Source organism: Bos mutus, chromosome 17, assembly GCF_027580195.1.
Source record: "Bos mutus isolate GX-2022 chromosome 17, NWIPB_WYAK_1.1, whole genome shotgun sequence".
NCBI lineage: Eukaryota > Metazoa > Chordata > Mammalia > Artiodactyla > Bovidae > Bos > Bos mutus.
The window spans coordinates 38,103,363-38,124,206 of NC_091633.1; the positions used below are offsets into that span (position 1 = coordinate 38,103,363).

The window sequence follows — 20,844 nt, forward strand, 5'->3', positions numbered from 1 at the left end:
TTTAAACAAAATTTACTCTGAGTTGCCTCTTAAGGATTAAAAGTAACATTTATGTCTCAAAGCAATGCTTCCATTGGTGAAGTGTCCAAGCTAGTTCCCTGAAATATAGTACATCACGGTATAAGTAACCTAACAGGAGTGGGTATAAATTTTAGTTCCTGGAAAAAGAAGGACATGAACTATTAGAGCCAACCAAAGGAATGAGGGAGATTGTTTTTTTCCCTTGGCACAAAACCAGTCCTGTGCAAGATTAGATTAGAGAAGGTTTGTCTTCACTTTTTCTCTTTGGATAACTTTTCACCCTTCATCTTCCAAGTTCCTTGCCCCACCCCTAACATCCTCCAGACCTACTTTTCTGAGTTCTTTTTTTGACGATCTCAATCATCAGTTGTCTGGTTGAAAAGCAATCTGATTAAATCAATTCACTACATAATGTTAAATAATCAAGAACATACACAGAAGTATCTGCATTTTTTAAAAATTTTACTCTCTCAAATGAATCTCTTAATTGGTGCATTTTGGGGTTATATTTTTTAAAATAAATAGAAAAGAACTTAAAAGTATTCTAGTATGTTCCCTATAGCTTTTCTTGTTCTTTAACACTTTCAGTTCAGTTCAGTTGCTCAGTCATGTCCGACTCTGCGACCCCATGAACTGCAGCACTCCAGGCCTCCCTGCCCATCACCAACTCCCAGAGCTTACTCAAACTCATGTCCATGGAGTCAGTGATGCCATCCAACCATCTCATCCTCTGTTGTCCTTTTCTCCTCCTGCGTTCAATCTTTCCCAGCATCAGGGTCTTTTCCAATGAGCCAGTTCTGTGCATCAGGTGGCCAAAGTATTGGAGTTTCAGTTTTAGCATCATTCCTTCCAAAGCAATCCCAGGGCTGATCTCCTTCGGAATGGACTGGTTGGATCTCCTAGCAGTCCAAGGGACTCTCAAGAGTCTTCTCCAACACCACAGTTCAAAAGCATCAGTTCTTTGGTGTTCAGCTTTCTTTACAGTCCAACTCTCACATCCATACATGACTACTGGAAAAACCATAGCCTTGACTAGACGGACCTTTGTTGGCAAAGTAATGTCTCTGCTCTTTAATATGCTATTTAGGTTGGTCATAACTTTTCTTCCAAGGAGTAAGCTTCTTTTAATTTCATGGCTGCAATCTCCATCTGCAGTGATTTTGGAACCCCAAAAAATAAAGTCTGGCACTGTTTCCACTGTTTCCCCATCTATTTCCTATGAAGTGATGGGACCAGATGCCATGATCTTCGTTTCCTGAATGTTGAGCTTTAAGCCAACTTTTCACTCTCCTCTTTCACTTTCATTAAGAGGCTCTTTAGTTCTTCACTTTCTGCCATAAGAGTGGTTTCATCTGCATATCTGAGGTTACTGATATTTCTCCTGGCAATCTTAATTCCAGCTTGTGCTTCATCTAGCCCAGGGTTTCTCATGATGTACTCTACATAGAAGTTAAATAAGCAGGGTGACAATATACAGCCTTGATGTACTCCTTTTCCTATTTAGAACCCGTCTGTTGTTCCATGACCAGTTCTAACTGTTGCTTCCTGACCTGCATACAGATTTCTTAGGAGTCAGGTCAGGTGGTCTGGTATTCCCATCTCTTTCAGAATTTTCCACAGTTTGTTGTGACCCACACAGTCAAAGGCTTTGGCATAGTCAATAAAGCAGAAGTAGATGTTTTTCTGGAACTCTCTTGCTTTTTTGATGCCATTGGATGTTGGCAATTTGATCTCTGGTTCCTCTGCCTTTTTTAAAACCAGCTTGAATATCTGGAAGTTCACAGTTCACATACGTTGTAGCCTGGCTTGGAGAATTTTGAGCATTACTTTACTAACGTATGAGATGAGTGCAACTGTGTGGTAGTTTGGGCATTCTTTGGCATTGCCTTTCTTTGGGATTGGAATGAAAACTGATTTTTTTCCAGTCCTGTGGCCACTGCTGAGTTTTTCAAATTTGCTGGCATATTGAGTGCAGCACTTTCACACTGTCATCTTTCAGGATTTGAAATAACTGGAATTCCATCACCTCCACTAGCTTTGTTCATAGTGATGCTTCCTAAGGCCCACTTGACTTTGCATTCCAGGATGTCTGGCTCTAGGTGAATGATCATACCATTGTGATTATCTGGCTCATGAAGATCTTTTTTGTATAGTTCTTGTGTGTATTCTTGCCACCTCTTCTTAATATCTTCTGCTTCTATTAGATCCATAGCATTTCTATCCTTTATTGAGCCCTTCTTCGTGTGAAATGTTCCCTTGAAATGTTCCCTTGGAAAAAGATCTCTAGTCTTTCCCATTCTATTGTTTTCCTCTATTTCTTTGCACTGATCACTGAGGAAGGCTTTCTTATCTCTTCTTGCTATTCTTTGGAACTCTGCATTCAGATGGGTATGTCTTTCCTTTTCTCCTTTGCTTTTCGCTTCTCTTCTTTTCATAGCTATTTGTAAGGCCTCCTCAGACAGCCATTTTTCTTTTTTGCATTTCTTTTTCTTGGAGATGGTCTTGATCCCTTTCTCCTCTACAGTGTCACGAACCTCTGTCCATAGTTCATCAGGCACTCTGTCTATCAGATATAGTCCCTTAAATCTATTTCTCACTTCAACTGTATAATCATAATGGATTTTATTTAGGTCGTACCTGAATGGTCTAGTGGTTTTCCCTGCTGGAATTTAAATCTAAATTTGGCAATGAGAGGTTCATGATCTGAGCCACAGCCAGCTCCTGGTCTTGTTTTTGCTGACTGTATAGAGCTTCTCCATCTTTTGCTGCAAAGAATATAATCAGTCTGATTTTGGTGTTGACCATCTGGTGAAGTCCATGTGTAGAGTCTTCTCTTGTTGTAAGAAGGTGTTTGCTCTGACCAGTGAGTGCGTTCTCTTGGCAGAAGTCTATTAGCCTTTGCCCTGCTTCATTCTGTACTCCAAGGCCAAATTTGCCTGTTACTCCAGGTATTTCTTGACTTACTGCTTTTGCATTCAAGTCCCCTGTAATGAAAAGGACATCTTTTTTGGGTATTAGTTCTAGAAGGTCTTGTAGGTCTTCTTACAACCATCCAACTTCAGCATTATTGGTTGGGGCATAGACTTGGATTACCATGATATTCAGTGGTTTGCCTTGGAAACGAACAGAGACCATTCTGTCATTTTTGATATTGCATCCAAGTTTTACTAAGCCTTATTAGCATGAGGGACTTTAGGGTAGAAACTAAAAGATAGGTAATAGTAGTAGAAAATTCAATAGTAAGTGATTTTATAATTGGAAAATATTTATATTTTAGAGACTAGTTTGAAGCTGACTCTGAAAGCACCAGGGTTCCTCTGGGTGGTCCTAAGGCTGGGGCATAGGAGCAAACAGGAAGAAAAATACTAGGGCCCCTCATCTGGACTGCATTGAGGGGAGCAGCTCCACTTAATCTGTAGAATTTTGTTTGATAAGAGGGATTAGTTTCTAAAAGAATTTTGGTTTAAGGTCCAAATTTAAGAGGAAATTCATTGTTAAAAATATAAAAAACTGGGAATTTCCTCCACTAGCTCAAAAAGACAACTGAGTTAAAGAATAAAAGTCATAACCAATTTCTGCCCCTTTTAAAAAGCTTTTCTTCATTAGACATTTTTATATAAAATTTTGGGAGATGTATTAGAAGGCACCCAGTAAAGAATTTCCAAAGAAAACTATTTATAAATATTTGGTCACTAATTCTTAAACATGACCCCTAAAAAAACATGACCCCTAGGACATACATGCTTAAGACCATATTTTTCTAGTATTTGTATATAAAATCTGAAAAGTACCATTTTCTATTAACAAAGGACCAAAATTCTTTTTTTTTTTTTCAGGGATGCATTTCTGTAACTTGAAAGTTACATTTAGGACTCATATTTCTAAACATCTGTCTCAGTAGAGAAATTAAGACTATTTCTTCTACATTGCTAAAATATTCTTTTATTAACTAGAATTATCTCTTATGTGACATTTTTAATTATATATTTTTTATTAATAAATTTTATTTTCTGAGCAGTTTTAGGCTTACAGAAAAATAAGTGGAAAACATAGAGTATCCATTCACTTTCTCACCTCCTTCTCCCATTTCCCCTATTATCATCTTTCATTATTATGATACATTTATTAAAATTATCGAGCCAAAAAAATAAATAAATAAAATTATTGAGCCATTATTAATATATTACTATTAACTCAAGTCCGTAATTTATATTTCAGTCTTGGTGATGTACTTTCTATGGATTTTGACAAATATATAATGATACTTGCATATGACATTTGACAAATATATAATGATATAGAATGGTTTCACTGCACTAAAAACCCCATGTGCTCCACTTATTCACCCTTCCTCCCTAACTCCAAACCCTTGATGTTTTTACTGTCTTCTTAGTTTTGCCTTTTCCAGAATGCAGTATAGATGAAATCTTCTTTAACATAGCAATTTGCTTGTAAAGTTCCTCTTGTCTTTCCGTAGCTTGGTAGCTCATTTCTTTTTATTGTAGAATAATATTCCATTGTCTTCATGTACCACAGTTTATCTGTTTACCTACTGAAGGACATCTTGCATGCTTACAAGATTGATTAAAGCTTTTTATAGATGTTTATGTGAAAGTTTTATTTATGGACTTAAGATTTCATCTCTTTGTGGTAAATACTCAGGAGGGTAATTGCTGGATCATAAAGTAAGAATACATTCAGTTTTATAAGAAACTGACAAGCTATCTCCACTCCCAACAAGTTTCTTGTTGCTCCAGATCCTCATCAGCTTTTGATGTTGTCAGTGTCTTAGATTTTAGCCATTCAGATACATGCATAGTGATAGCTCATTGTTAATTTGCAGTTCCCTAATGATCTATGATATTTAGCATCATTTCCTTATTTTCCATCTATATCACTTCTTTGGTGAGGTGTCTGTTCAGATATTTTGCCCACTTTTTTTTTTTTTCGTTTTTTTTTAAATTTTATTTAATTTTTAAACTTTATATATTTGTATTAGTTTTGCCAAATATCAAAATGAATCCACCACAGGTATACATGTGTTCCCCATCCTGAACCCTCCTCCCTCCTCCCTCCCCATACCATCCCTCTGGGTCGTCCCAGTGCACTAGCCCACTTTTAATTGGATTATTTTCTCTTTTTTGGATTTTTAAAGTTCTCTATATATTTTGGATATCCTTCCTTTATCAGATTTGTGTTGTCTAAAGAGTTTTTCTTAATTTGTGGCTTATCTTTTCACTCTAATCTAAAATTTCACAGAGCAGAAAGTTTTTATTTTAATAAATTCATATCTGTTTTTCTTTCTTTAATAGGATATTAAATGTATTCTTTCTGTAAGAAAAAGATACCTATTTGGAATCGTGTTATGTTTTATAAATGTTTATAGGTAAAAACAGCCATATTTGCTCAATACTTTACTTTTTGCCCTCATAATTGTGATGATTTATAACTTATAATGATAAGGGAGAATTATTCCCTCCAAGAACTGTTAACCATGAAGAAAAACATTCTATTTTGAACATTATGTTGCTGTATTTGAATTAGATATTTCTACCTGTATGAATAGAAAAACGTTCTCCTCAGAATTGGGATTCACTACTCAACAGGAGCATTTTTAACTTGGGCACATGCAGTATTTTATATGTAGATGACACACCACACAGTGGCCGTACTATATGGCAGTGCTTTAAAACACAGGATGACTGTGCTGGGAGGTGATGGATGAGGGGAGGGACCTTTTAAATGACAAAGTACATTATAGAAAGAAGTTTTTACTCTTAAAGTTTTGTCTGATTCAAGAACCTTGTCACATCACACACTGGCAGTAAGGTGACAGAATTTATATATTCAGCAATCTCTCTTTAATGGCACAATTTTAATAATATCTGAACAAGATACTGTAGTAAAATAATACAGAACAATCTAGTATAATTTTTCTTTTTATGTTGACTTAGCTTTACCTGTATTTTGTGGATTTTTCTGTTGCCACAGTGCATGTATGTATATATGTTCACCTACACACCAAGCTCATACACAGACCATAGAAATGAGAACTTCAAACTTTGCTGAAACTAATTTATTTTTCATATCATGCAGTTTTCCATAATTAACAAAACTACCTTATGGGAATCATACAGCAAACGGGAGCCTTTTATTATACTGTTTAAAAAGCCCGTAGAATGGGTGTGCCCTACATATGACCACAGCTTTAGAGAATGACATCTTGGCAGGAGAAGCCAATACACAGTTATATTTGGGTGGCATTAACAGGCTATCATTTGGAGTTTAGTAGAGGTAAGAAGCATTCACCTTTGCTTTTTACTCCTGCTCTCCTGCTTTCCTCTTTTTTCCCCCTTGCTTTATTGAGATATAATTGACAAATGTGTGTTAGTTGCTCAGTTGTGTCCCACTGTATGCAACCCCACAGACTGTAGCCTACTAGGCTCCTCTGGTAGTCCATGGAATTCTCCAGGCAAGAATACTGGAGTGGGTTGCCATTACCGTCTCCAAATTGACAATTGTAGGATGTTTAAAGTATCCAACATGGTAGTTTGATAAACATTATGAATGGATTCCCTCCATCAAGTGAATACAACCATCACCTCATGTATTATGTGTATGTAGGTGTGAAAGAGAAAATTTAGCTTCTACTCTTAGCAAATTTCAGCTACACATCACGGTATGATCAACTTTGGTTACCATATTACACATTAAATCTTCAACCTTTTATTCATCTTATTACTGAAAGTTTGTACCCTTTTACAACATCTCCTGATTTCCCCAACTCCCCCAGCCTCTGGCAACCACTTTTCTCTTCTGTGAGTTTGATTTACCATTTATTTATATATTTTTGTTGTTGTTCTTGTTCAGTCACTAAGTCATGTGTGACTCTTAAGCAACCCCATGGACTGCAGCACGCCAGGCTCCTCTGTCTTCTTCTGTCTCCTGGAGTTTGCTCAGATTCATGCCAGTTGAATCAGTGATGCTATCTAAGCATCTCATCCTCTGCTGTCCTCCTCTCCTTTTGCCTTCAGTCTTTCTCAGCATCAGGGTCTGTTCCATTGAATCAACTCTTCACATCAAGTGGCCAAAGTATTGGAGCATCAGCATCAGTCCTTCTGGTCACTATTTAAGATTGATTTCCTCTAGGACTGACTGGTTTGATCTCTTTGATGTCCGAGAGACTCCCAAGAGTCTTCTCCACCGAAGTTCAAAAGCATCAGTGTTTCAACACTCAGCCTTCTTTATGGTCCAACTCTTACATCTACATGTGACTACTGGAAAAAACCATAGCTTTGACTAGACGGACCTTTGTCGGCAAAGTGATGTCTCTGCTTTTTAATATGCTGTCTAGGTTTGTCATAGCTTTCCTTCCAAGGAGCAAGCATCTTTTAATTTAATGGCTGCAGTCACCATCTGCAGTCATTTTGAAGCCCAAGAAAATAAGATCTCTCACTGCTTCCACGTTTTCCCCTTCTTCTTGCCATAAAGTGATGGGACCAGATACCATGATCTTAGTTTTTTGAATGTTGAGTTTCAAGCCAGCTTTGTCACTCTTATCTTTCACCCTCATCAAGAGGCTCTTTAGTTCCTCCTCACTTTCTGCCATTATAAGTTTTTAGACTCCACATTATAAGTGATACCATGAAATATTTTGTCTTTCTCTATTTACTTCAGTTGTCATAATACTCTCCATGTTTGTGTCACAAATGATAGGATTTTCTGCTTTCTAAAGACTGAATAATATTCCATTTTATGTGTATTTATAAATATTTACATAGTTATATATATACATACATCACATTTCTTATCCAGTCATCCAGAGACAGACACTTAGATTGTTTCCATATCTTGGCTGTTGTGATTAATGCTCCACTGAACCTAGGAGTATAGGGGTCCCTTCAAGGTAATGCTTTCATTTATTTTGAATGTGTACCCAGAATTGGGATTGCTGGATCATATAATACTTTTGTTTATAACTTTTCTTCAAGTAGCCTCTGTACTGTTTTCCATAGTGGCTTTATTAGTTTATATTCCCACCAACAATGTACAAGAATTCCCTTTTTTCCATATCCTTAATAGCATTTATCACCTCTTCTGTTTTTGATAATAGCCATCCTAACAGGTGTGAAGCAACAACTAACTATGGTTTTGATTTGTGTTTCCCTGATAATTGGTCATGCAGAGCACCTTTTTATGTTGGCCATTTGTATGTATGCCATGTGGAAGAAAATAACTGTCTGGCCTTTTCCCCATATTTTAACTGAGTTATTTGGTTTTTTGATGTTGAGTTGTATCAATACCTTCTATATTTCTATATGTTAGATATTGACCCCTTTTCAGATATATAATTTGCAAATATATTCTCCCATTTAGTAGGTTGCCTTTTCACATGTTGATGGTTTCCTTGCTGTGTAGTAGCTTTTTAGTTTGATGTAATCTTACTTGTTTATTTTTGCTTTTGTTGCATTTGCTTTTAGTGCCAAATCCAAAGCATCATTGCCAAAACGATTGTCAAAAGAGCTTACTCCTGTATTTTCTTCTAAGAGTTTTATAGTTTCAGGTTACATTTAATCCATTTCCGGTTGGTTTTTTATGTGGTGTAAGATATGAGTCCAGTTTCATTCTTTTGCATCAGATCAGATCAGATTCCCAGCACCATTTGTTGAAGAAGCTATCATTTCCTGATTGTATATTTTTCACTGCTTTAAGAAAATTAATTGACCATATATGCATGGGTTTATTTCTGGGCCCTCTAGTCTGTCTCATTGATCTATGTGTCTATTTTTATGACAGAATACTGTTTTGATTACTTTAGCTTGGTAATATAATTCGAAATCAGGATGTATGATGCCTCCAGCTTTGTTCTTCTTTCTCAAGACTGTTTTGACTATTCAGAGACTTTTGTGGTTCCATACAAATATTAGGTTGTTTGTTTCTGTGAAAGATTTCACTGGAATATTGGTGGGAATTGCACTGAATCTGTAGATTACTTTGGATGTATGGACATTTTAACAATACTAATTCTTCCAGTTTATATTCTTTAAAAAGATATAAACAGTATATCTTTAATTTATTTGTGTCTTCTTCAGTTTCTTTCATCAATGCCTTGTTGTTTTCAGTGTACATACAGATCTTTTACCTCCTTGGTTAAATTTATTCCTAAGTATTTCATTCTTTTTGATGCCATTATAATTGAGATGTTTTATTAATTTCTCTTTCTGATCATTCAAAGCCAGAGCACCAGATGTGTATACAAACTCCTTCCAGGGAGATACTGGCAACTTAGTTTCATTGTTTGAACTGGCCAAAAAGAAGGTGGGAGAAGTGTTTGCAGGCCTCCGCCAAGAATTGCAGCCAGCTCCTATATGTATGCTACAAGTACAAGCTGGACCCTTGGGCAGCAGTTTGTAAAGTAGGCATTTAGACCCCTTTCAGAGAAGGCAATGGCACCCCACTCCAACACTCTTGCCTGGAAATTCCCATGCACAGAGGAGCCTGGTAGGCTGCAGTCCATGGGGTCGCTAAGAGTTGGACACGACTGAGCGACTTCACTTTGACTTTTCACTTTCATGCATTGCAGAAGGAAGTGGCAACCCACTCCAGTGTTCTTTCCTGGAGAATCCCAGGGACAGGGGAGCCCGGTGGGCTTCCGTCTATGGGGTTGCGTAGAGTCAGACATGACTGCAGCGACTTAGCAGCAGCAGCAGCAGAGAAGGACTGGGAGAGATAGGTGTTGCTAATGTATCCCTGTACTGAGTCCTGGGGAGTGGGAGGAAGGGATAACTACAGTGATTACTTATGCACCAATGAAGCATTGCTTCTTTGTTTGCTGTAATCTTCTGGGTCTTATGGACACCAGCCAAGCCAGGTGGAAGTCTTAAAAGTTGAGGCCTTAGATGTTCAGTCCAAACCCTTGCTCCTCAGGGAGAAGCTGAGAGTTTGGAGTTCTCTTCAGGTTTTATGGCTCTGGGCCAGGAGTGAGGTTTATGATGAGTGCATCTCAGCCTTTCCTACCCATTTCAATGTGGGTATTTTCTCATTCATTCTATGTATACAAGTCTCTCAGCTTATTTCTGGATTTCTTTCATAAGTAATTGCTCCTTGTGCATTCAATGTGTACGTGGGAAGAGGGAAGTTCAGAAAACTTCTTGGTTGTCATCTTGCTCAACTTCCCTCTTGCTTTCCTTTTTATAGTATAAAATCCCAGTTATTTTACTGGTATCGAGCACTGTAAGGGATGAGCAAAGGCCAGACCAGAAATGGATATGTTTCTTTGCCAGGGTTCTGTTGCTTATGTTAAAAAACTAACATGCCAAAAAGAAGTTATAATAGAACAGGATGTAACTTATGGTCTAGATTCATCTTTCTGTGCTTTTTTTTAATGAGTAATTTGGAAGCTTTGTTTGAGGACTGGTGAGCTTAAGCAAAACTCTGAGAAATAATGGTTTTTTTTTTAACCTGGGGAGACAGGCTTGTTTTTCTTAGGACTGTTCAGTTTCTTATTTCTCTGAAGAGACCCATGGACTTCATTTGCTGAACTTATTAACAACAGTCTTCTAGCATATTAAAGATTGAAGTTTCACCTGCTACCAGTTTAATTTCCTGTGTAATACCTTGTCTTTAAAGCACTATGCTTCGCTTTTCCTGCTCTCTATCAGCTGCAGAGCTGCTGTTGTCTCCCTTGTTTTAAAGGCTACATTCTCTCTACCCATAAAATGGGGAAGGACTTCCCAGGTGGCACTAGTGGTAAGAACCTGCCTGCCAATGCAGGAGACACAAGAGACTCTGGTTCCATCCCTGGGTTGGGGAGATCCCCCAGAGGAGGGCATGGCAACCCACTCCAATATTCTTGCCTGTCAGTCCATGGGCTATAGTCCATAGGATTCCAGAGTCAGACACAATTGAAGTGACTTAGCACCCATTTCTTATTGGGTGGGAAAACAAATATATTTAGGAACATTTTACAGAATACCTAAAGCTTCAAAGAACTATTCATCTTAGTTTAAGTCTTTTGTACCCACCCACTCAGCTTAGTTATAACTTCTCCCAGAAAGTCATTTCTAACACTTGTAGCTCAGATTAGATACCTTCACTCTGTATCCCACGGGCTTCCCTGGTGGTTCATGGTGAAGAATCCACCTGCCAATGCAGGAGACCCCAGGTTCAGTCCTGGGTCGGGAAGATCTCTTGGAGAAGGAAATGGCATCACACTCCAGTATTCATGCCTGGGAAATCCTACGGACAGAGGAGGCTGGCAAGTTACAGTCCATGGGATTGCAAAGAGTCAGACGCGACTTAGCGACTAAACAACAACAAATGTATCTCATAACACCTTGCACATTTTCTGTTCTTATCTAGATTTTTTGGTTTTTTTGTTTATTTAAGCTTTGTGGAGAGCGAATCAGTAAAACTAGCTATACTTGGTTTTAAGAATCTTGACTTATGAGTTCGGATCCACATAGGCCAGTAATTTTGGTAACTTTAAGCTAAAACAGGTTCCTCAACCTAGCATTTGGTGATGATGGGAGAAGTTGTTGAAAATATCTTAACATATGCAGCATAATAAAGCTCTAGCAGATTTTACTTTCTTATCTTTCTTGTAACAGTTTCTGATAGTTTCTCATTCCTCCAGTATGGCTATGATAAATACTTTGGATCACTTTGGAAGCTCAATCAGTAAAAACGTTTTTAAGCTTCTCTGTGTAAGCTGACAAGGAAAAGTCATTCTTTTCAGATTGTCACTATTTGTCTGACTTGCTCTTGTCTGACTTGCTTTTCAATTGAGAATAAATAATAAGGAAGACTAGGAGGTGACGATTACATCAGTTACTCTTAGAAATTATAAAAGCAAAATATTGTCTAAAAAAATTATCATGTTCTTTCCATCTCTTCATTCCAATCCAGAACTGTGTTTCTCCATGGAAGCTTTATTTTAGAATTCAGTGTTAATCTTTTCTATCATTTTTGAAACTAAAGAAGAGTAGTTTCTGAAAGATTTTAGTAGCCAAAACTTGTTCTCTCCCTCAAATAAAACTTTTTGTAGAAAGTTTTATTCGTTGTTTAGTCAAGCAGTCATGTCTGACTCTTTGAGACCCCATGGACTGTGTAGCCCACCAGGTTCCTCTGTCCATGGGATTCTCCAGGCAAGAATACTAGAGTGGGTTGCCACCAATTCCTTCCCCCTGGGGATCTTCCCGACCCATAGGTCAAACCCACATCTCCTGCACTGGCAGGCAGATTCTTTACTACTGAGCCAAACAGGGAAGCCCCACGTAGGAAGACCGTTAAGATAAGAATGAATCTGCTTTGGTTGGGGCCTGTCCCACCTATATACCTTTCCCTCCTTTTCCTGCTGTGACCTCTGAGTCACCTTGCAGACTGCAGAGTGTTTTAAAAACTGTTTCACTAACTAAGAAAGCTACTGACCACATGGCTTATTTCATTCTTGTTTCTCAGAATTATAACCCGAGTACTTATTATTTTCTTGAGCTCAAGAAGCAGAACATGCTTGTAAGGTTTTGTACCTCTGTGTGTGAAATGCACACTGAAATTCCGTCTTGACAAGTTTGCACCTATCTGATTATAATAGTCTTCTTTTTAATGAAATGTCTTTGCTACAGTTTCAAATAAAAGTTGGAACTTCCAGTTTTTACATTCCTGACATTTTTAAGTTTGAAATTAGTAACTCATATTTCTTTTCCCATGTATACATGAGCTGAGGCAAATATATTGAGCATCCAAATATCATGTGTTAGGGGAGGAGAGCCTGCGGTTCAAGTACTCCTTGTACAACATCCCTTGTCCCTCTTAATACTGTCCTTTCTTTTTCCCATGTCACCCCTATAAAAGAAATCGTTGACAGATTTATAGTTTTAAATAGCTTCTCAGATACGATCTTCTCTGGTAAATAAAGCTAAAAGATGAAGTTAAAGAATAAAAACAGATAACTGAATGCTATGAGAATTTGAGTTTTTGTATAGTGTAGTCATTATGTCTTTCACATTGGAATGGAACCTGCCTGTTTACCTTAAAAATGTAAAACACGAAATAGTAGAGCCTGGCAATAACCTCAGTTTGAAAAGTGATTTATCATTGGTGAATATTAAAAATGCCAACTTGTCTTTATTACCTGTATACTTTCTAGGGGAAGGGTATTCCCTAATGAAACTTTTTATGAAATGAGTTAATGTTTAATATTTATTTGTAAAGCTCAGAAATATAATGAAGAAATAGCTATAAATCTTGTGTGCTTTGTACATCAAAAAATTTAGGTTCATGTTGCTTTCCCATTCACCTGTTCATTTGGGGTTCTTCAATAAAATAATGCAGAAAACATAGTTTGAACTTAAAAGAGGAAAATAATGTTTTAAAAACTCCACCTTTTATATCCCTACCTGTAATTTTAAGAATTAAAACCCTGAGCAACAGTGTGTCTTGGCAGGCAAATTATTTTAACCTGAAGCTTGATCAAAGTACAATTAGAAGAGCACTCTGAATTATAGCTAGAGATATTATTATCTTCTTATGCTCAACCTAAAAAGCGGATGCACAGATTACCTTTTCAACTCAGGATGTTTTCATCTTTAAGACCATGAAAAGTAGTGTACATGGGAAAATCAGTATAACAGTCCATCGTTTTTATCCCTCATTCATTCTCCAAGGATAGTTTCTGTGACACCTGTGAAGAAGCTTATCATGGAGCTATGTGCACATAGGTAATAGGATATACCCAGATTTAGCATAATTGATGAAATCCTTGTAGTGTACTGCAGCGCAGTGCTGGAGAGTGACTAGCACTCCAGGGAAGTCCCTCGCTAAGGAGTTACTTCCAAGGCCAAAGTATTACTTAAACATAACTTTAAGGAAAATTGTGCCTTCCCAGCTTGGCAAGAAAATAATACTTGGAATAGTGTAAGCATGTTCTTCAGTTCTTTATCTGCTTCTGGTTTTCTGCCTATAGAAAGAGTTTAAAAAAAAAAATCCATACGTTTTTACTTTTCTTCTTCTGGTTTAATTTAATGAGGATTCTTTTGTTATCAAGGGTTGACAGCACTGGTAAATTCCTGCCAGCAGGAACACAGCAGTGCACAGTTTCAGGGGGGATCCCTGTGAATATTACCCCTTGACTCAGACAGGACTCAGTCACTGTGGCCTTATTCGGTGTCCTTGCTTGCCAGCTTCATTTTATATAGCTTTCCATGAAAAGTTCATGGCTTGAAGGATGTCCTAATCCCTGTGGGTTAAGTTTCCTCCTTTTCTCCTTTGGCTTACAGCTAGCTTACCCATTACTGAGAACAAATCTTTGGGTACTTGAGATTCATTGTTCATTTGGTGAAACTGTGGTACGTGTGTGTGTGTGTGTGTGTGTGTGTGTGTTAGTCGCTCAGTCATGTCTGACTCTGCGATCCCATGCACTATAGCCCACCAGGCTCCTCTGTATGTGGAATTCTCCAGACAAGAATACTGGAGTGAGTTGCCATTCCCTTCTCTAGGGGCTCTTCCCAATCCAGAGATCGAACCTAGGTCTCCCACATGGCAGGCAGATTCTTTACTGTCTGAGTCACCAGGGAAGTCTATGATGCACATACATTTGAGTGAATTTAAGGTTTTCATTTGCCATGTGCAACTTACACTGAAAAGTCATCTGGTCCTACAGTTGAAATTCTGCCCTGGACATTCTTAATATTTCAGTTTTGTTTTTTTTTTTCATCATCCAAGATGGTATTAATTTGAGTCTGTTCATTGGAGCATGCATATGATTTACCTTTAGTAATTTTGAAAAGGTTTCACATGCTGAGAATCACAGTGTCATTAACAGTAATGCACTGTAGTACACAGTGAGATTCTTGGAGGCGTTGGCAAGAATGATCTTTCCTATCAACCAGTCAGCAAAGGCAGTGCAAAATTTCATCACTCAGTCTTGCTGCTCAGATAATACCAGTAGTTGGGGTGACATTGTTGAACTTCTTTCTGCTAGAAAATATCTTGCTTTTTGTTTTCAAAGATGGCTGTTGACAGATAATTCATTCTCTATGTGTATGGATATAATGAAAATACTTCTGTGAATTTAGTAGACCAAAATCCATCTTTAGGACTTTGCTACATATTTGTAAAACTTATTAAATAGTTGTACATAACTGTGTCTCCAACCTATGAACTTCCTTTCTTCATTCCTTTATGCTATTCCTGTTTAACAGTGTATTCCCCCTCAGTCTCCAATATTGGATGCTAAATGCCTATAAAAATTCATTTGGAGTTGCTTTGTTTATAGTGTCTCATATCAGAATTCCATTTATCAGCTTCAGTTTTTTACTAGAAGACATTCCAAGGAACAGCTGGAATTTTAGGTGTTAGAAACAAATTACAAACGAAAGTGGACATTTCCACAAGTAGAAACATAAGGATGTGTGAGATAGAAGCCTCCTAAACCACTCACAATGACTTCCACTTGAATTAGGTTATAAATAATTTGCATTGGGAAAAAAATAGTAGATAAATCCATAGCCACATCTTCACTATACACTCAGTAATCAGGTAATAATGATTTTAGTAAATGTTTGCAACAGTTTTGTTGAACAATTACTATGATATTGCTAGACAACTAGCAATAATGTCATGTAATAACTAATTTAATACAATAAGCCTAATATAATTTGTTGTTTAATTTTTAATACAATAATCCTATGAGACACAAAGTTATTTGATTTAATACAATAACCCTATGAGGAAAAAAAAACAGTACACTCATTTTACAGAGGAAGAAACTGTAGCTTAAAATAGTGTTTTTAAGATCTCACAGGTAAAACTGGGAGATTCAAGATTTGAACCCTACTAATACCCCAAAGCCTATGCCCTTAAATCTTAATTTCCTTGAATATCCATTGTTTCTTTAGGATGGTTTTGAATGCTTTCAGTAAATGTGTGTGTGTGGCTGGGAATTTGTGTCTATTAAGCTTCTGCTCTAGCTTTTTCTTACTTTCTGACCAGCTTGATAATCTAGTCTCATCTTCAGTATCACAAGGAATTAATCTATATAGTATATTAGTTGTAACTCAGTGTCATCTTGAAGGGTTTTTTGAATTATTTTAATAGTTGCCCTTCTGCAGTGATCTGAAAACACCACTTACATTTACCAGAAATAATGCCTTTCTAATGCCTGTGTTAAAGCTTCAGAATCTTAGAATGAATTGATTGATCAAAGAAGACTATTAGTGTCTGGCTTATAGTTTGTTCTTAATAAATGTTTGATGAGTGAAAGACCTCATGCATACAGTGTTACTTTTGTGAAAGTTTACCACACTGACCACTCTACCGTCTTCTCTGGAAAGAAGTAGTATGTGTCCTTTTTGGAATATCTGAAACTATTTTATCTTAACTGTATTAAGAACAAGCATTTGTTTGAGTCCCAGGCATTTGCCAAGATAGTCACTGGAGATAAAGAGACTTCTCCCACTGCCTTTTACCTTGGGTTTGAGTTTTGATATTTGATGATAACAAGTTGGGATCAGTGCTGGTCTGGGCAAGGTTCAAATTAATTATATAAAAGGGTACATCATTTTTTAAACCCTATCATATCCTGTTACCCAGTTCTCTAGTTCAGGTGCTCTAGGCACTGATTTAATCTGGAAATGATAATTGGACTCCCCACTAGAATAGTCCATGTGTTTTGAGAGGCTGTCTGGTAATGAGAGGATGTCATTCTTATATGAAAGAACTTGAGGCAAGAATCCAGGATGAAGAACTTTGGGTGATCTCACCAGAGTCCTGGCAACACTGTGATCTGAATCATTTTGGTCAAAGTCAAGTTTCCTGAGGGTCATAATTTTCAGTAAGAGGAAGAATCCCAGAGTAATTTTCTAGATGGGTCTAAATAAAAGCACAACTCATTGGTTGCGTAATTGAACATGTTTGCTCTTACTTCTTGAGTTGTGCAGGTATATTAACTTTCATATCCAAGTCTGTCAGAACAGTTTTTTATTTTAATTGAATTATGTTTATGTTAATTTTCTCTGCAGTACTTTTTCCTCAGAAAGACCCTTGGATAGTTGTCTTTTTTTTTTTTTAACCCCCTTCAATTTCCACCATTGTCAACTCACTTGTGTTCCAGTTAAGTGGAAACAACCACAAACAGCCACACTTTGTGAAATAACCCATTTCTACCCTTGAGTCTACTCATTTACTCTTCTGATACATGACTTTTGGGGCCTGCAGAACTAAGGGATGAAACCTCTGGAGGTAATGTTGATGCATTTATAAGCAGTGTTTGCATAAGGTTCTGGTAGCCTCTTCTGTCCATGTTTGGTTTGGTCTTTTAAACTGCCTTACCTACCACTGTTCTTTTGTTTTTGTTTTGTTCATCATTTTAGTCCGTTTACAACCAGAAAAATGACTTGGGAGGGAAAGGAAAGTTTTATGGCAATCCTTATATTCTTAGCTAACTGACCTAATTGGCTTATCATTTAATTTTTGTTTATGAAAGTATAAAAACATAAAGCATGTGATAAATGCCGAGTTAAGGTACTGATACTTTTCCTTAAGTTTGTACATTCCAGAAATTTGTTATGTTTCTACATTAGGGGAAGTTGTGTGCTTAAGTTTTAAGGGGAAATTTTATGTCTTAATCTATATGTTTCTTATTAAATGGCATTTTGTGGATGTTGAAATAAACCCCTGGATTTAGGACCATGGTAAACAAACCTGAAATTATTAATTTTTCCCTTACTGTGAGTTTATATTACTTCTGATTGAAATGACAGTTTTTTTAGGCTTCAGCTAGAAGGAATAAATAACATATAAAAATATACACAAATTGGAAGTATAGCAGAGAGATGAAAAACTCAGTGTCTTGAATGAGGCAATCCTGGATTTGAATCCCATCTCTGATATTTACTAGCTCTGTGACCTGGGTAGTTTTCTCATATATATAGTCATTGTAGTAATAGTAAAAGAAGAATAACTACCAGAGGTGTGGAAGCAACCAAAATGTCCTTCAGTAAGTGAGTGAATAAATAAACTAGCGCATCCACACAGTGGAATCTTTCCTATTCAGCACTGAAAAGAAATGCACTATCAAGCCATAAAAAGACCTGGAGGAACCGTAAGTGTATATCACTAAGGAGCCAATCCAAAAAGGTGACATACTACGTAATTCCAACTATATGACATTCTGGAAAAAGCAAAAAAGCTATGGAGATAGTAAAAAAAGATCATTGGTTGCCAGGGGTTAGAAGGGATGAATAAGTAGAGCACATAGGATTTTTAGGACAGTGAGACTACTCTGTCTGGTACTGTAATGGTAGATACATGTCATTACACATGGGTCCAAACCCACGGGTTGTACCGTGCCAAGAGTGAACCCTCATGTAAACTCTGAACTTTGGGTGATAATATTGAGTAGGTGCAGGTTCACTGATTGTAACAGATATACCCGTGGGTGAGGGATGTTGATTATAGGGGAGGCTATGTATATGTAGGGGCAAAGGGTATCTGTACTTTCCACTCAGTTTTACCATGAATCTAAAAACACCTCTAAATAATAAAGTATACTAAAAATAATAATAAGGATACAGCATGGGAGGAAATGAAGAAGGAGAGAAGAAATAAAAAGACTGCTCACTGAGCCTGCTCTCAAGGCCACCGCCTGTTTTACACCCTAGGCCTTCCCACTCTCTCTGGCTCTCCCTCGCCTCCAGCCTCAATCGTTTCCATGTGGATGGTTAAGGCAGCTTGTTTCCCCACAATAAATTCCTAGAAACAGTGCCATAAAGCAGACCACCACAAAACAGGTCACTGCTGAGAGAGTTCTGTTTCCTTAAACAGACAATATTATAATAGAGGATTGCATTCCTGACCAGAACTTGACATCAAATAAAAAATTGTGTTCTAAATTCTCTAAAAAAGTGTAACTACCCACTCTACATTGATTGCAATCCTGGGTACCATGAGTGATCAGTCCATAAAAATACAACTCTGGAGATAATCCAGTTTTACAACCATTTGGGGGTAATATATTCATTTTTTTAAACCTTCCCTGAATCATTGTTCATCCTCGGGACACAATCTGTCCCAACCAGCTGCGTCTTGCAGCTACCCCTGTGGTACCCACAGTGCCACAGGGCACCGTGACCACACTGTAAAGGGTTGATGTGGCTGAGGAGCAGTTCCCCGAATAAGAAGGCCTCATCTGTTCAAGATTACTAAGGAGAAGTACTGGGAATATCCACCCAAAAAAAAAAAAAAGGAATACTGTTTCCTATATCAACGTAGTGAGACACCTACCGGGATGTTTTGTAAGTGTTTCTCCTTGAATGCAGAAAGAAAAAGTCAGTGTTTGTTGCATAATAGAACATTGAATGTATAAAAATTATTTTGCTTCACAAAAACTGTGAATGTACATGCTTTGCACTTTTATATTTCCTTTGTTTCTGGAAGTCTAGGTCAGATGCTCCATAAAGGTTTTATCACCATGTGATCTGCAAAGCATATGTTCCACCAGAAAACCCTTCCAGTACCCAGCTCTCTGGTTTCCATAGAGGTGATGATGGAAATTTATGTGTAATTCCTGACTACTGTTATGCTACAAAGGATGTTTATAAAATATTAACTTCTGATAAAGGGGATAATATTTTAAAACACCCTTGATCCCTGAATAATGTTGCATATTGATGGTTATATAGCATTTGGCTTCAAAGTTTCTTCCTACATAAACTTTGGTTTCTTATGTAAGTATCCCCCTAGAAACAGATAGAGGTGCTTGTCTTTTTACAGGGTTAGAGTCTGCTGCATTGTCCAAGTAAATGCTTTTGCCCATTACTACTGTTTTTTTGTTCAACTACTGGCCCAAAAAAAAAAGCAGTTTTTATTACCTAGAATCCCCCAAATTTGAGTCAAGCCTAGTTTCATAAGAATGCTCTATCTGAATTGGGGTGGGGGTTGGGGCAGCACACTGAGTCTGCAGGTCAGATATGTCCCACAATCTGTTTTTGTAGGGCTCATAAGCTAAGAATAGTTTTATGTTTTGAAGTGATTGAAGAAAAATCAAAAGAAGAAAAATACATGTAATTTCAGTGTCCATAAAGTTGTGTTGGCACACAGCCACAACTCATTCATTTACATACTGCCTATGGCTGCTTGCGAACAACAAAAGCGATTTGAATAGTTACAGGAGGGACTGTGTTCTCCACAAAGCCTAAAATATTTGCTCTCTGGCCTTTTGCAGAATAAATTTGCCAGTCCCTAATCTGAATAATTTTTCACCATCTGTCACTCTACCTACACACGTATATTCTTAGTTATTCTTTCTCTCTCTCCCCTCCCTTTCCCTTTCTTCCTCTCTCTCCTTTCCTTCCGCTTCAAACATATATCATTTTGAATCTGGCAATTACAATTACAAAGAAATCAGATTGTGAGCCTATCATAAATGCTAAGCGGAAACACGTTTTAATTTCCTTTGACTTGTCAACTCTCTTCCCCTCTCTACTTTCCCTTTCCTCTACTGTCTGTATACAGAATTTCTAAGGCCATGCCAGTTTCCAAACACATTTTGTTTTTAAGGTGGGGGTTAGATCTTGATACATTTTTTAACTTCCATGGAAAGTTCCCTGCTAGTATGTGGTCCCATTTTTAACCTATTTGTAGACACCCCCGATTATCTAAAATCACTTTCACATGGGGCTGAGGTTAAGCTTTATTTCTCTTGGCATGTCCCTGCCATAGCAGACACTTCCTCTTTGCCTTGAAAGGACAAAACGATGTTCAGCTGTCTGGGCTCAGGCCCAGTATTTGATTTATACATTATTTAATTTCCTCCTGAAAATTGGA

At 37.4% G+C, this 20,844-nt stretch overlaps 1 protein-coding gene across 8 annotated transcripts in view; it reads left to right on the forward strand.

Moving 5' to 3' along the window:
- The window catches only part of AFG2A (AFG2 AAA ATPase homolog A), a 379,428-nt gene that overhangs the window by 276,837 nt on the left and 81,747 nt on the right, over positions 1-20,844 (forward strand). The window lies entirely within an intron of this gene.